This window comes from Tinamus guttatus, unplaced genomic scaffold, assembly GCF_059628265.1.
Source record: "Tinamus guttatus ecotype Peru unplaced genomic scaffold, ASM5962826v1 Tinamus_guttatus_pri_ptg000842l, whole genome shotgun sequence".
Classification (NCBI taxonomy): Eukaryota; Metazoa; Chordata; class Aves; order Tinamiformes; family Tinamidae; genus Tinamus; species Tinamus guttatus.
In genome coordinates this window covers 5,730-18,427 of record NW_028289376.1, presented here as the reverse complement: position 1 = coordinate 18,427, position 12,698 = coordinate 5,730, and the positions used below count along the sequence as shown (strand labels likewise).

The following is a 12,698-nucleotide window of genomic DNA, read 5'->3' as shown; positions in this document are numbered from 1 at the left end:
TTGTGTAGGATACGTCACCCAGTAAATCCCCTGTTTCTTCATCTGTTCGTGAACACTTTTGTCTTTTGCTTTGGGCAGGGTGGTAATGGAACTGTTCACTACCCAAAATGTTTCTTGAAGGAAGGTTTTTCAGCTAGTATGGGAAAGACGAGGCCTCTGTATTTCAGACAAAGTGAGTTTGTTGCTTTGTTTTGTTTACCAAAGCCCCAGAGCGTGAGGTACCTTTGGAAGTCCTTTTAAAGAATCCAAGACTGCGAAAAATAATCCAAATGAATCACTCTACAGCCAGCTTTACCTTTCAGTGCCTGAGGTTTACACAGTGCATCTCTCCTAGCATTGCTGCCCCTGCTGTTTACTGCTCTCCTGCACTGAGCTTAGACACTGAGGTAGCAGCTGCCTTTCCTTGACTTTTGGGAGTAGCACATTTGCACCGACGTGCAGCGCATAAACATCAAGATTGTCACAGTAGCACTTAGTAAGCAGTGGTTTGTGCTCAGGTCTGAATGCAGAGCTATTGTTCATGTTGAAGGGTTGGCAGGTAGAACTCCCTCCTCACCCTTTCCCCCCTCTCCTTTGTACCAGGCCCTAACACTTGGTGAGATAACTGCTCTCTCACATGGAAGAAAAAAACAGAAAAACAAAGACCAAATTACAAATCTTTGTGTAAAGATACAAAGATCCTACTGTAATAGATGACTTTATGTTTCACTGTAGATATTAGAGCTGCAGTTTATGCGCATCAGTAACAGCAGAGAGGACAAGAGAAAACCATATTTTAAAATGTGAGAAGGTAAACAGGGACATTCCAGGTGTTTCTCTTGAAAGGTGCAGACAGAATTTGGACGGACAGGCAGCCGTTTCTGGGGATTTCAAAAACCACGATGTACTCCCTGACATTGTTACAATGGCAAAAGGAAATGGAATGGTTTCCCAATGGCAGCAGTTGTTACAACAAAAGGTATGAGCTTTCTGTTCTGCTGAGGGGGGAGGATAAAGCAGATGCAATAGTACACAGTGTAGTAGTTTATTACTTGTTCCAACAGCTGAGCTTTCATTAGTGTTCCTGGTCTCATACTGTCTGTTGAGATAAATGAATCAGATTCCCATAGTATTTGATTGATTAATTGCTGTGTTACAGCAGGCATAAAGTTTGATTTAAAGGGGCTGGTTGTGTAACCGAAGCAGAGAAGATCTTGTGACACTTCGGCCAGAGCTGGCAGCAGACCCTGGGAATTCTGCATAATTCCAGAGTTTTTTCTCAGTAACGCGCTGTGTGGCCACAGCTCGATTCATGTGAATGGATTCACTGAATCTTGTATGGAAGGAAATTTGGAGATGTTGGTTTAAAGGATAACTGACTAGATTCTGTTAGAAGTGTAACACTTCAAAACTCTTTAGCAACTGCTAGGCTTTATAGTATGGGGAATATAGTAATAATATTCTCAGATCTGCTGCATGACAAATTAAAATCTTCCTGTTTCTTTATCTCCAGGAGAATCAGGGTGCAACACAGCATTATTTTAGAAGTTAAAGCAGCTAAGTACTGTTATAAGGCCCTGCAAGGAAGAAATGAAAATGTTTTTCTTTTAGAGATTGCAAGTGCCTTGGCTCAGAACCTTCGCTTTAATACGTTTGGAGGAAACCCTGTGGCTTGCATAGTGGGAGCTGCAGTTCTTGATGTAGGGAGATGATGTTTGCACCCCTAGGCTTTTTCTAATAACAAAAGATGAAAAAAGTTTACATTTGTTTTTATTATAAATTTAGATATGGGCAACTTTATAAATAACTATAGAAAATCTAAGTAAGTATTATTTTTATGTGTTCAGTGTGCCCTGGGGGTAAGAAAACAGTAATTGCTGATTTGTTCCGTTGTAAAATTTTCATCCCAATAGCAAGAATAATTATCCTCTATGATTACATTATCAGAATAATCCTTCCTTTTTTATTCCTGTAATGTTCTTAAATTTGTTAATAAAAATGTAGGAAAGTGCTTTGAAAAAGTAGCACCCATAAATGACTTTCATAGATGATGCAAATCCTCAGTTAAGCTATATTTATTCTCTGAAGCATATATGTAATGATTAACTCCATAGTTTCTGCCCTCTGCACAAAAAGAACCTAATAATCAGCTAGTTAAAGATATATAAGGACTGAATCCCTTCTGAAAAAGAAAAACTCTCATGAAAAGACACAGACAAAAAATGCATTTTATAATTTTTCGTTTGCGATATATGATACAAAATCATTAAGTGGGCAGTAGGTTGCTATTTAATTTGTAACGATCACACACACAGACCAGCCTTCCCTGACTATGAAGCTTCATTATAGCAGACGGTCCATTTTTTTATGCTCAGGTTATTTTCCTGGCTGATTTTTCTCACAGCTGTTTCATAAAATGTAGACTGTTGATGATACAAATTAAACCATTTTGAAACACACCAAATTACAAGTAAGAAAGTCAAAAAACAGTATTTTTTCCGGGGAGGGGGTCTCTGAAATACGTTTGAGTTATTAAAATGGAGTTATTAAAAAGGACACAGCAGGATGAAAATATTAACTTGTCAGTTGTAATCTGATGCTCTTAGTTGGTGTAGAAGGGAGTAAGGACACTAGTACCACAGCATAGTCTGCAAGAGGAAGGGAGATGAACATGATGTACCCTGAAGCAGCTCAAGCTTTCGCCAGCAATGTTGTCATTTGACATCGTTTAATCAGGCTATTGAAGATGGGCTACAACAAAACAGTGAGGAGGTGGAACGTACATGCTCCTAGAGCTCGCTAAATTCCACAATAAGTACGAATTGTTGGAGAGGTCCGTGGGGTAGAAATAGTCACAAATAAGGTTGGTGATTTACTTTATTTCAGCTGAAACAAAATGATTGTGGTAGCAGTAGGACTTTTTTTATTAAAGACAGAGTAAGAGAGACCACATTCTGGCTAAAAATTAGCTAGAACATCCAAATAGCTTAAATATTTCACAAGTTTTGGGGTGGGCAGGGGGTTGTGCTCACTTGAATTGTAGCACATAAATTAGCACATAAATTGTGCAGGTAATGTTCCCGGGGGGGGGGGGGGGAATGCAATCTAATGGAGGCAGTAAAGATATGCACCATTTTAATAAAACTAATTTAGGGTTTTTAAATGAAGTTTAATGTTCACTTTTCACAGGGCAACTGCCACCCTCTTCCAAATGAAGAATTTGGTCAGATCTGGGAGGACTGTAAGGACATGGGAATACTCCTTGGCAGAGGAGGGCTCTATCATGCGGTACAGGGCTTCTGGTTTGCATCCTACTTCACTTGTACTTAATTAACTTTAGTTTAATAAGTCAACTGGAAAATGTGTATAGTCCAAAGCGCTCTGCCTCCTTTTCTTATGTTATGAATTCAGGCAGGAGGTGTTTGTCTTTTCTCACAAATACACTGAACTAGCTCAAAGCTAATTCCCCTTTTAGAGGGATAATTCCCCCCAAGAAAAGCAAAGCACTTTATTAATAACAGATCACGTGCTAGAGGAAACCAGTAGTGTTCAGGCTTGTTAGCTCCAGACACAGTACAGGTTCCCGCTTGACTTGATGGTAAGAGAAACAAGTTTTTTCTCATCAGTGCTTCCAGTCAGGACAGCTGGTAGTCCTCTACCTGGCTGGGTAATAGAGAGGCTCTTACTAGTAAATTCAGCAGTGCAGCACAGCAGCATGAAGAAAGGGCCATGGTAATTCATCTGAGATACTACACACTGTATCAGGGCCACATGGCAGGAGCCTTCTCATGCTTCAGTTAATGACAGGGCTGCCTTAAGGACAACAGCTCAATTAAGCCCTGGGACTTGGAGGAAGGAGCCTGTGTACGAGGTTTTGTCAGAGCTCCTGGAGCAGAACACGGGTTTCAGACTGCAGCTTAGAACCAGGTTTTGTCTACACTCTGGTCTCCTAAGAATATTCTTGGATGTTCTTATCTGTGAGTTGTAGTTGAGGGTGTGGGTGGGTAAGACCATTCTGTACTTGTTGCATATCGTCCTGGAATATGATGATAGGGAAACTTAAATGTTTAATATTCTTCGGGAGGGTTAAAAAGTTTTGGAAGCTACAGACCAAAGCGGGATTTAAGAATTTAAATTCTTGCTCCTGCTAAACTCTATGTATTTCATTCTTCATCAACATGCATTCAGGCTGTATTACCCTCCTGCAGGTCAATTTTTAGCAGCTGTTTCATAACGCATTCTCCAAGAATTAAAGGCTATAAACTAACAGCAAATTAGTTGACAGCAAGTTAGCACAATGCAAGAGTTGTCACTCTTCATAAAGACTCCTTTTCCCTATGGGCAGTTTCCTTTCATAGCAGAACTGCCCCTCTCAGCCCTTTCTTGCTACAAATCCATCTCATTATTTATACTAGCTCTGTCTGGAATAGCAGACCTGGGCACAATGTCATCTACTCTTGTCAGGTCTTTCGTGGAGGCAGTTACTCTGTTGCAAAAATAAAGCAAGCAGTTTGATGTAGTAAAGTCAAAAATTGCCCCACTTCTGAGTGCATTAATCAGAGGCAGTTCTCCTGTTTATGGTTTCTCTCATTTTTGGTTAGATGCTTTTTTTGGCAGAAGATGAATGCTGACTTAAATGAGCTGCTAGGACCTGTATTACATCCCTGCACAGCTAAGGATTCCCCCCCTCTCTCCTCAGACATTTAGAATTAAGCCTCCCCTGTGTATTACTAAAAAGGACGCGGAAGTATTTTGGACTGCATTAGAGAGACACGTGGAAAGAGCAGCTGCCAAATAGACTGGACCTGGTGCCTTGTACAGGAGATACTCCCTGACCTCCTCCTCTCTGCCATCCATCTCTGCACTAATCCTGTAATTCATCTACAATGGACAAGGAAAAAGACACTCACGGGCTGCAGCTGGAGAACTTGCTCAGCACAATAAGACCCTTCTTACACACTCAGTATTTAAAGAATAATCTGGTTTGTAAACATATCGTTCAAGTTCTGCAGTAGTGTTTGGTATTAGTTACATACCTTTTCTAGGGTTCAGGTTAAAAAGACCCCAGATTACACTAACCTGGAGTCAGAGTAAGTGAAGATGTTATCTATTCATTTTCCATCTAAAAAGTATCAAAATTTTTAGAAAGAGTAACAGATAAATTAAAACTGTCCTTATCTAATAAACTTTCTTTGGACTTGAGCAGCATAAAGTAGCTTCGACAGCAACATTTCCAGTTGTCTAAAGTGCAAACATTTGTAAAACAAATTATATATATATATTTTTTACTTAAATTGACCCCCCCCCCCCCGCCCGCCCGCCACACACTAATAGAAGTCAAGAGGTAATACTGCAGGGTAAACTCCCCCCTTGGCCCCATGATGTGAGACTTCATTTATATAACAGTAATTCAGTCTCAGGTTATGAGCCACCCTGAGCAGAAAATAACTGGATATTTGAACCAAGTTAAGATTGCTTCCTCTCTCGTGCTAGGATACACAAGGCTCTTGTAATTAGAGCAAGAAAAGTCTATATGCACATAGATAGAAAACCTTCACGAGATAACATTCCTTTGGCTGCATCTTCCTTCCCCCCCCCCCCCCAAAACTAGAAGCTGCCTTCTCTGTTCACCTCGAAATAGAGGACATCTTCACCTTTTGGGTCTGAGAGTTTTCATGGATGATTTTGAAGATTGTCACTGTAACAAAGTTCTATCTGTTTTGTGTTTCTCCTTTTTGTTTCTGGTGTGTACAGTTCCATTTACAGCTGGTGCTTGCATTGCTTTTGCGTGGCCTATAGCTTTTAGGCATTCAAACAGTTTATTCTGAGATGGAAATGCAGTTGCAGGTTACACAGTGGATGGGGACTTCACTCTATAAAAGGGAAACAAACCAGCAGTGCTTCACATTAGTATAGGATATGTAATGAATAAAACACACTGGTTTGTGCTGTGCAGCTTCTCTTAGACAACAAAATGCGAGTACTAAGCTGTTTGCTTCTATAATACATATAAGATTACTAATTAGCATTTTAAAAACAAATCCTAACACACACCTTCTTTAAATGCTAAGGAGGGTCAAGTAGAGCCAAGAACAGAGAAAGAGGCCTTACAAACAGAAGCTTTTTAAAATCTGACGTATTCTTTAACTGCCTAAAGACGACTATATATATGCATACTTGTTTGGGCTGTAAGATGTACTGAATGAAGTAGGTCTTAGTTGGAGGATCTTAAGGTTTTGCTCGTTCTGGGAAGTGGAAGCATCAATAGTGGTAAGGATGCAGTGTTACTGCCTGTCATGTGCTTGATGACAACAGCTCTGTCTTTAGTGTGTATAATTTAATTGGGTTGAGCTGCTGTGGTGAGACTAGGACTATGTGTCTAGGACTGTGTTTCATTACTGAGAGAGTTGCTACTTTTCCCTGAAAAACATACAAGCTTCTAAATTCTAATGTAATCTCAGGAATAGAAAGTACCTGTTTAAAAATATTAGCAAGTAAGCCAAAAATCTTGAACAGAATTTGTAGACTGAAGGTGATCAAACCAACAACTTTGTTTTTAATTTTATACTGTTTAGATACTGGTGATTTTTAAATAACTTGACATACCATTGCTGAGTGCTCTGATGATGCCTCAGCAGATTTTTTTTTTTTGCATCCTTGTTTTTTTTTTTTTGCCTTTAGGCTTAGTACTGCTGATAGACAAAAATAAAGATCAGTGTAACATAGGAACATTCAATGTTATTCAACATTTAGTGCCTTTGATCATTTTCAATCAGTGTCTCTGCATCTTCCCCCTCCCTTCCTTCTCACAACCAGTCACAAGTGCTTCCATTAAAAACATCAATTTCACTGGGACTTGTCCATCTCAAGATTTAGCTAGATGATGAATTAACTACTGGTGAATGAAGTGGCACCTACTGATATTCCAAAGCCATTTTCAAATTAGACTGCTTGTTTAGTATTACATTTAACTCTAATGATTTATTGGAGTAGCCTCCAATTCACATTGCTGAGAAAATTCAGACTGTGTGACAGTATCAAACAGGGCATGGAATCACATAGTCACTGCTGTATTACAAATCAGTGCTGATGAAATTACCTTTTCGCTTCTTTTTTTGCTTCATTCACTTGGCTGATATCTTCTGTAGCACTCGTTTCCTCCGACACAGAACATTTCTGGCCATCGGTTACCAGCTCCCCTGCTGAGCTACTGTCCTTGTCTGCACTGGGAGCCTCCTTCTGTTCAACTGGTTCTTCATCAGCACTTTGATCAAAAAAGTCCTCATACATTCCTGTCTCACTGACAGACTTAACTACTCTACCCTATTCAGCAATTACATTTCTAACAGTCATTTTTTGTCATGCAGGAGAGAGTGGGGGAAAATCACACACACACACACACACACACAGGCATCAATTTTCTAATTGTATTCTGTGCTTTCAGTGACACCTTAGTTACCTTAGTTTGAAAGGCAAGGCTATCTGTGATGAAGAATCAGTGTAGAGACACCCTTAACATACAGCCTCTAGAACTCAGGGAGAGGAGAATTACAGCAGCTTTTAGTTATACACTGGATTCATACTGTTTTGGCTACCATTCCACATTACAGATTAATGGTTTTGATTGTAACTGTGCCACACGTTAAATGTTTAGTCTAGTTTTCTGTGCCACACATCTGCATTAGGACACTGAAGCCAAAATAACTGGCTGATGCTACATGAGTGTGCTATACATTCCCTCCTTCCCCCACAACATTTAAAAAAGCACCAGTAACCCCTTTCCCATCGACTGGATGATGGGATCCCACCGACATGGTGAGGATTAGCCTCAGGACAGGAAGTTTGCCAAAAAGTCAACTCCTGAGCATGTGTGAAGCAAAACAGCTCAGCTCCTAGAAGCAGGATAAAAAGATGGACATAACACTATGGTCATGCAACTGTAGCTCCTCTAGTATTTTTGGCAGAGTTGCAACTGACTGGCAAAATTTGGCTAAGCTACCAACCTCCATAAAAACGAAAACCTCCAGCATTTACATGTGCTCAGTAGAAGCTTGGTAGGGGATGGGAGTTTCCAGAAGAGGCTCTCCACACTAAGAACATTCCAGCTCATGATGTGTGAGATGCAACCCATGCTCTGGGCTGCAGAAGACCTTGTAACAGAACTGATGGCAGGGAAAGAAGTCCCCCATACACATCTTATACTGCAAATCAAGACCTTCTGATTCCAAATTGAGGGGACGAGGTAGACAGGTGATGGGCTGGATGGAAACAAGAAGAGCAAATCTCACCTCCAATTATGCAAACCCAGGAAAAGTGGAAAGAAGAGGCTTGTATAAACATATCTGGGAGTGTCTCAAGGGCAAGAAATAATGATGGTAGAGGAGAAAGCAGAGAAAGGGAATACAAACAGGAGACCACATGGAGCAAAGATTGGAAAAAAAGGTATGAGACCTTCTAGGGAAAGAATGGAGGATGCAACACCTGCTAAAGGGAGCTCTGTGGGACAAAACTAGGACCAAGGTAATAAGTAACAAAGAGGATTCAAATACACCAAGTTTAAGACGGGGGGGGGGGGGGGGGGGGAGACGAGTTTGCCCACTGTGATAATCCTGCCACTCAGGCCTGAACAACTCCTAATTCTCGAGTCTCAGCCTCCTGCTTTCAGCACAGAGCTGTCACATCACAGAAAAACACAGGCCCTGGAGCACCACAGACTGGCATCGCTGCTGTCTACAATTCAAGTGATAGGGTGGAATGGATGTGTTGCTTCCAACTATGGAGTATTGACAGGATACCCTTTAAGTTAGTATCATAATTTATTGTCTGTAATGCCCTAAGTTAAGCAACAGAAAAACAGAAAATTGAAAAACAAACACTTAAGCTGCTAATGCACCGAGACCACTGACTGACTTTCTGATCAGTTTGTTTTATTCTCCCTATCTCTGTTTCTACCTGTTCTCTTTTTCCTTATACATAAGCTTTTTGGGGCAAGCACCACGTTTGTTCTGTTTGTACAGATCCTAGTATAATGAAGTTTGATTATTACAAAATATCATGATAATAATAAATATAATAAATCATTCATCACTCAAGAATGAATTAAAAATATCTAAACATTTTCCAGAAGTTCTATATAATTTCAAATTATCTGTTTTTATGACAAAAAAAAAAAAAAAAAGTTAAGTTAGGAGACAACAAAACCAAGTTGCAAAGTTCCCTGAATTTTGTTTTCTCTGACTCCATACCGTCATTGCTTTCTATTCCTTCCTCTGCTTCTTAGAGAGTCTGTGAAGATAAGAATTTAAAATTGCCTTTCAAAAAAAAAAAAAAAATAGGGTGAGATAGCCACAACTAAAATGATTTGCTTTCTTCAGTTCTATTTCCAAACACAATTTTTTTTTGTAGCAAGTTTTTCTAGTTGAAAAATAACAATCATTACTTTTCCTTTTCCATTACTTTTCCTCGTTACTTAGCTTTTCAGAACTAGAGGTAACGGCCACAAACTGAAGCACCAAAAGTTCCACATGAACTTAAGGAAAAATTTCTTAACAGTGAGGGTGACAGAGCCCTGGCACAGGCTGCCCAGAGAGGTTGTGGAGTCTCCTTCTCTGGAGATCTTCAAACCCGCTTGGACGCAGTCCTGTGCCATGTGCTCTAGGTGACCCTGCGTGTGCAGGGGGTTGGACTAGATGATCTCTAGAGGTCCCTTCCAACCTTAAGCATTCTATGATTCCTTAGCATATACTTTAAAACGAAAGCAAACAAACAAAAACAAATAAAAATGGAGACTTATTCTACAGCATTTGAATCTAGTCATATTAAAGGAAGCATGTCATTGGAACGCTGATACAAAGAAATATTTTAAATTGCCTAATACTTTGAGTTCCAACACAATTGTATATGCAAATAGAAGTCCTCATCGAGAAGTTCCAAAACTTATGAAATGATTGGGTATAATAATGTTATATAAGTTAAAACAATTTAAAATACTTCTGTTTGGGTGTGTCTTCCATTTCTTCCTCCTCTTTGGTCCTTATTTCATTGGCATCATCCAAAGATACAGAAAATTCTTCCTCTTCTAGTTGCTGCTGTAACAGAGCTACCATCTCTCGATGCTTCTTTGATTTTTCATGATTCTTCATGCTGGGAAGAGCAGCAGATAGTTACTGCAAATAGCTTTAGGCAAATATTGTTATATTTGCATATAAATTAATAATAAACCCATTATACATCACTACAAACAGGAAAAATTATGCCCTGACAGTGATGACATTACTTCTAGACGCTGACCATTAAGTAAAGGATCTTTAGCAGTTTTTCCCAAGGAAACAAACAACAAAAAGAGCAAGAGACTTATGCTTTCTCAGTTTTTAACAATTTGTCACAAGCAGGGCAGTAGAGATCATCAACACATTCTGCTTCCTTGTCTGAAAGGACAGGAATTGGAAAGTTTTACCAGTAATTTTCAAGTTAGCTGCTTGCAAAGCCACAGCAAATAGTCACAACACAGATACTGACTTCTTCAGTATTACTGACATGCAGACAAATCAAGATTATCTCACCAAATCATAATTAGCATAAATTTGTAGTTCTATCTTGATGTCTTCTTATGCCCAATGGAAAACATCAAGAGCCAGACTCACCTGGCATACCCCCAATGAAGACAGTAGACCTGAACTACAGGTAAAGTTGTGAGTCTAGATCTTGAATCTTCAGGTGTAGCAAACTCTTGCTACAACTCACAACAGGTCTCATACCTTCTATTCCTTCTTTTATCTCCTGTTCTTCTAATTCATCATCATCCTCTGATCCATCTCCAAATTCCTTTTCATATTGTGCTTCCATCTCCCGCAATTCTCTCTCCAGATCTGCCATAGTTATCCAGCTCTGCTCTTTATATTGCTCTGCAAGCCTTTAATTAGAATAATGAATAACTTCTAAATTTGTGTTTATGAGATAGGAATTTAAAAAAATATATTATTTAAAATGACTTGTTCATTTCAGGTATTTTAGAAGGAAATCCTGGAACATTTTATGATAGAACAAGCAATTGCTTGTAGGGCCTGGAAATCTGAGGAATTAATTTCCAACATCAGAGGGCACATCTACACCGCAAGTGAAGAGGTATTAACATAGCTAGACCCTTCTTGAATTTCAGGCACAAAATGCTAGGCAGCGTGGTACAAATATCAAGCTGATAGCAAGAGAACAGCTCAATCTTAAAAGCAGGAAAGCTTCATTTACCTATTGTGAGATCAAAAACAGTGCAGCAACACAAAACGCACAAGCACATCACTTCTCAGCTCTCGGATTTGGGAATGTACCAGCTGTTTCCACACACAGTGTGACCCAAACTACTCCTGCACTGTGCTGTTGAATTTTGGTCCAGATGACTGCCATTAGGAAGCCTTTTGCCAGTAAATGCATACCTCTCTGCTTCATGCCCTTCAGTAAAATATATTAAAAGCAAAATGAAGTAAAAGTGCATCTGCGAAACAAAACATTTAAACTCCTTCCTGCCATTTTCACGCAAAAAGCTCCCCTGGTTTGAAGATCAAATTGTACTTGCACTGAGGTTGCCATTCTCCTCCTCCTGCTTAAATTGTGCGAAAAATAAAAGCACAAAAGCATGCATTTGGCCAAATGAAAGGGTCCCTACTGCCAAATCATAAGAAAAAGTAAAAACATGTTCCATGTTCATTTTTTCTACTTCACTTTTTAGAAGGTATGATTACAAGGATTATAAGGCCACTTAGAGTCATCTAATTCAAGATTGTTACTGTTCTTTTTTCCTTAAAATCTTTTTTAAAAATTTTTTCGTCTTTAAAGCAACAAGGTCCTCTCAAATTTTAGTTCCCCAGGTAAGTAAAAGCACATTGAACTCTGTGCTACTGCACAGAGGTTTAAAAATAAATTAAAACAATTGAAACAATTTTCAAGATGATTAAAAGGAGCAAATGCAGCTACTATTAGGATCTAACCCAATGCAGAATCATCATGGATCGTTCTCCAAGCTTAAAATAGATTTGTTCCACATATACATACTTGGCTTGTTTGAGTTTCTGCTGCCTCTGAAATTCCTCCACTTTCCTAGCTTTTTCTGCATTTTGCTCTTCTACAAGTTTTCTATGAGTCTGTACTCTTTTATCCCTTTTACGAATAAAGGCAACTAGCCTCTCCTTCCTCGCTTTCTCTCTTGTTTTCTTTTTCCATAGCTCGTTTCTCCCAGCGGTTTGATACTTGCTGTGTGTCATACTCCTCTTTCCAAGCAAAGTTCTTCTGAGTACAGAAACTCTGACTACCTGTTGGGGTTAAAAAAAAAAAAAAAAAAAAAAAAGAGGCAGCTTTAAATCAGTTTATTGGAAGGGTGGGAATATGCACCAAATCAACTGGGAATGTTATAGTAAAACCTTCCTCATCTTTAAACTTATAAACCATGGCAAGTCAACAACCTTTCCCACTCAATTGTTCCAAACTCCAATTTCTGGATCAAGATTCACTACAGTAGTGAGCAGCTACTTAATATTGCTCTACTTCTTGCCTGTCAAACTGAAGAGCACACCCAGAATCAGATATTCTGACCACAAGGATGCATACACTACAGAACAACCATGGTAGCAAGTTACACCAAAGGTCATCTATACCTTTTCAACACTGGTCAAGAACAAAGAGCAACCAAAGAGTATATAATCCTATTACTTCCCCATATATCTACTCTG

The 12,698-nt window shown here is 39.2% G+C and overlaps 1 long non-coding RNA gene across 1 annotated transcript; it reads right to left on the bottom strand.

The window, feature by feature from the left end:
* Positions 1-10,804: 10,804 nt before the first annotated feature.
* On the bottom strand, positions 10,805-12,153 carry LOC104572217 (uncharacterized). The gene is made up of 2 exons (XR_015914083.1): positions 12,025-12,153; positions 10,805-10,891 (listed from the first exon to the last, which is right to left on the bottom strand). It is a non-coding gene; the product is annotated as an uncharacterized LOC104572217 (long non-coding RNA).
* Positions 12,154-12,698: the final 545 nt, after the last annotated feature.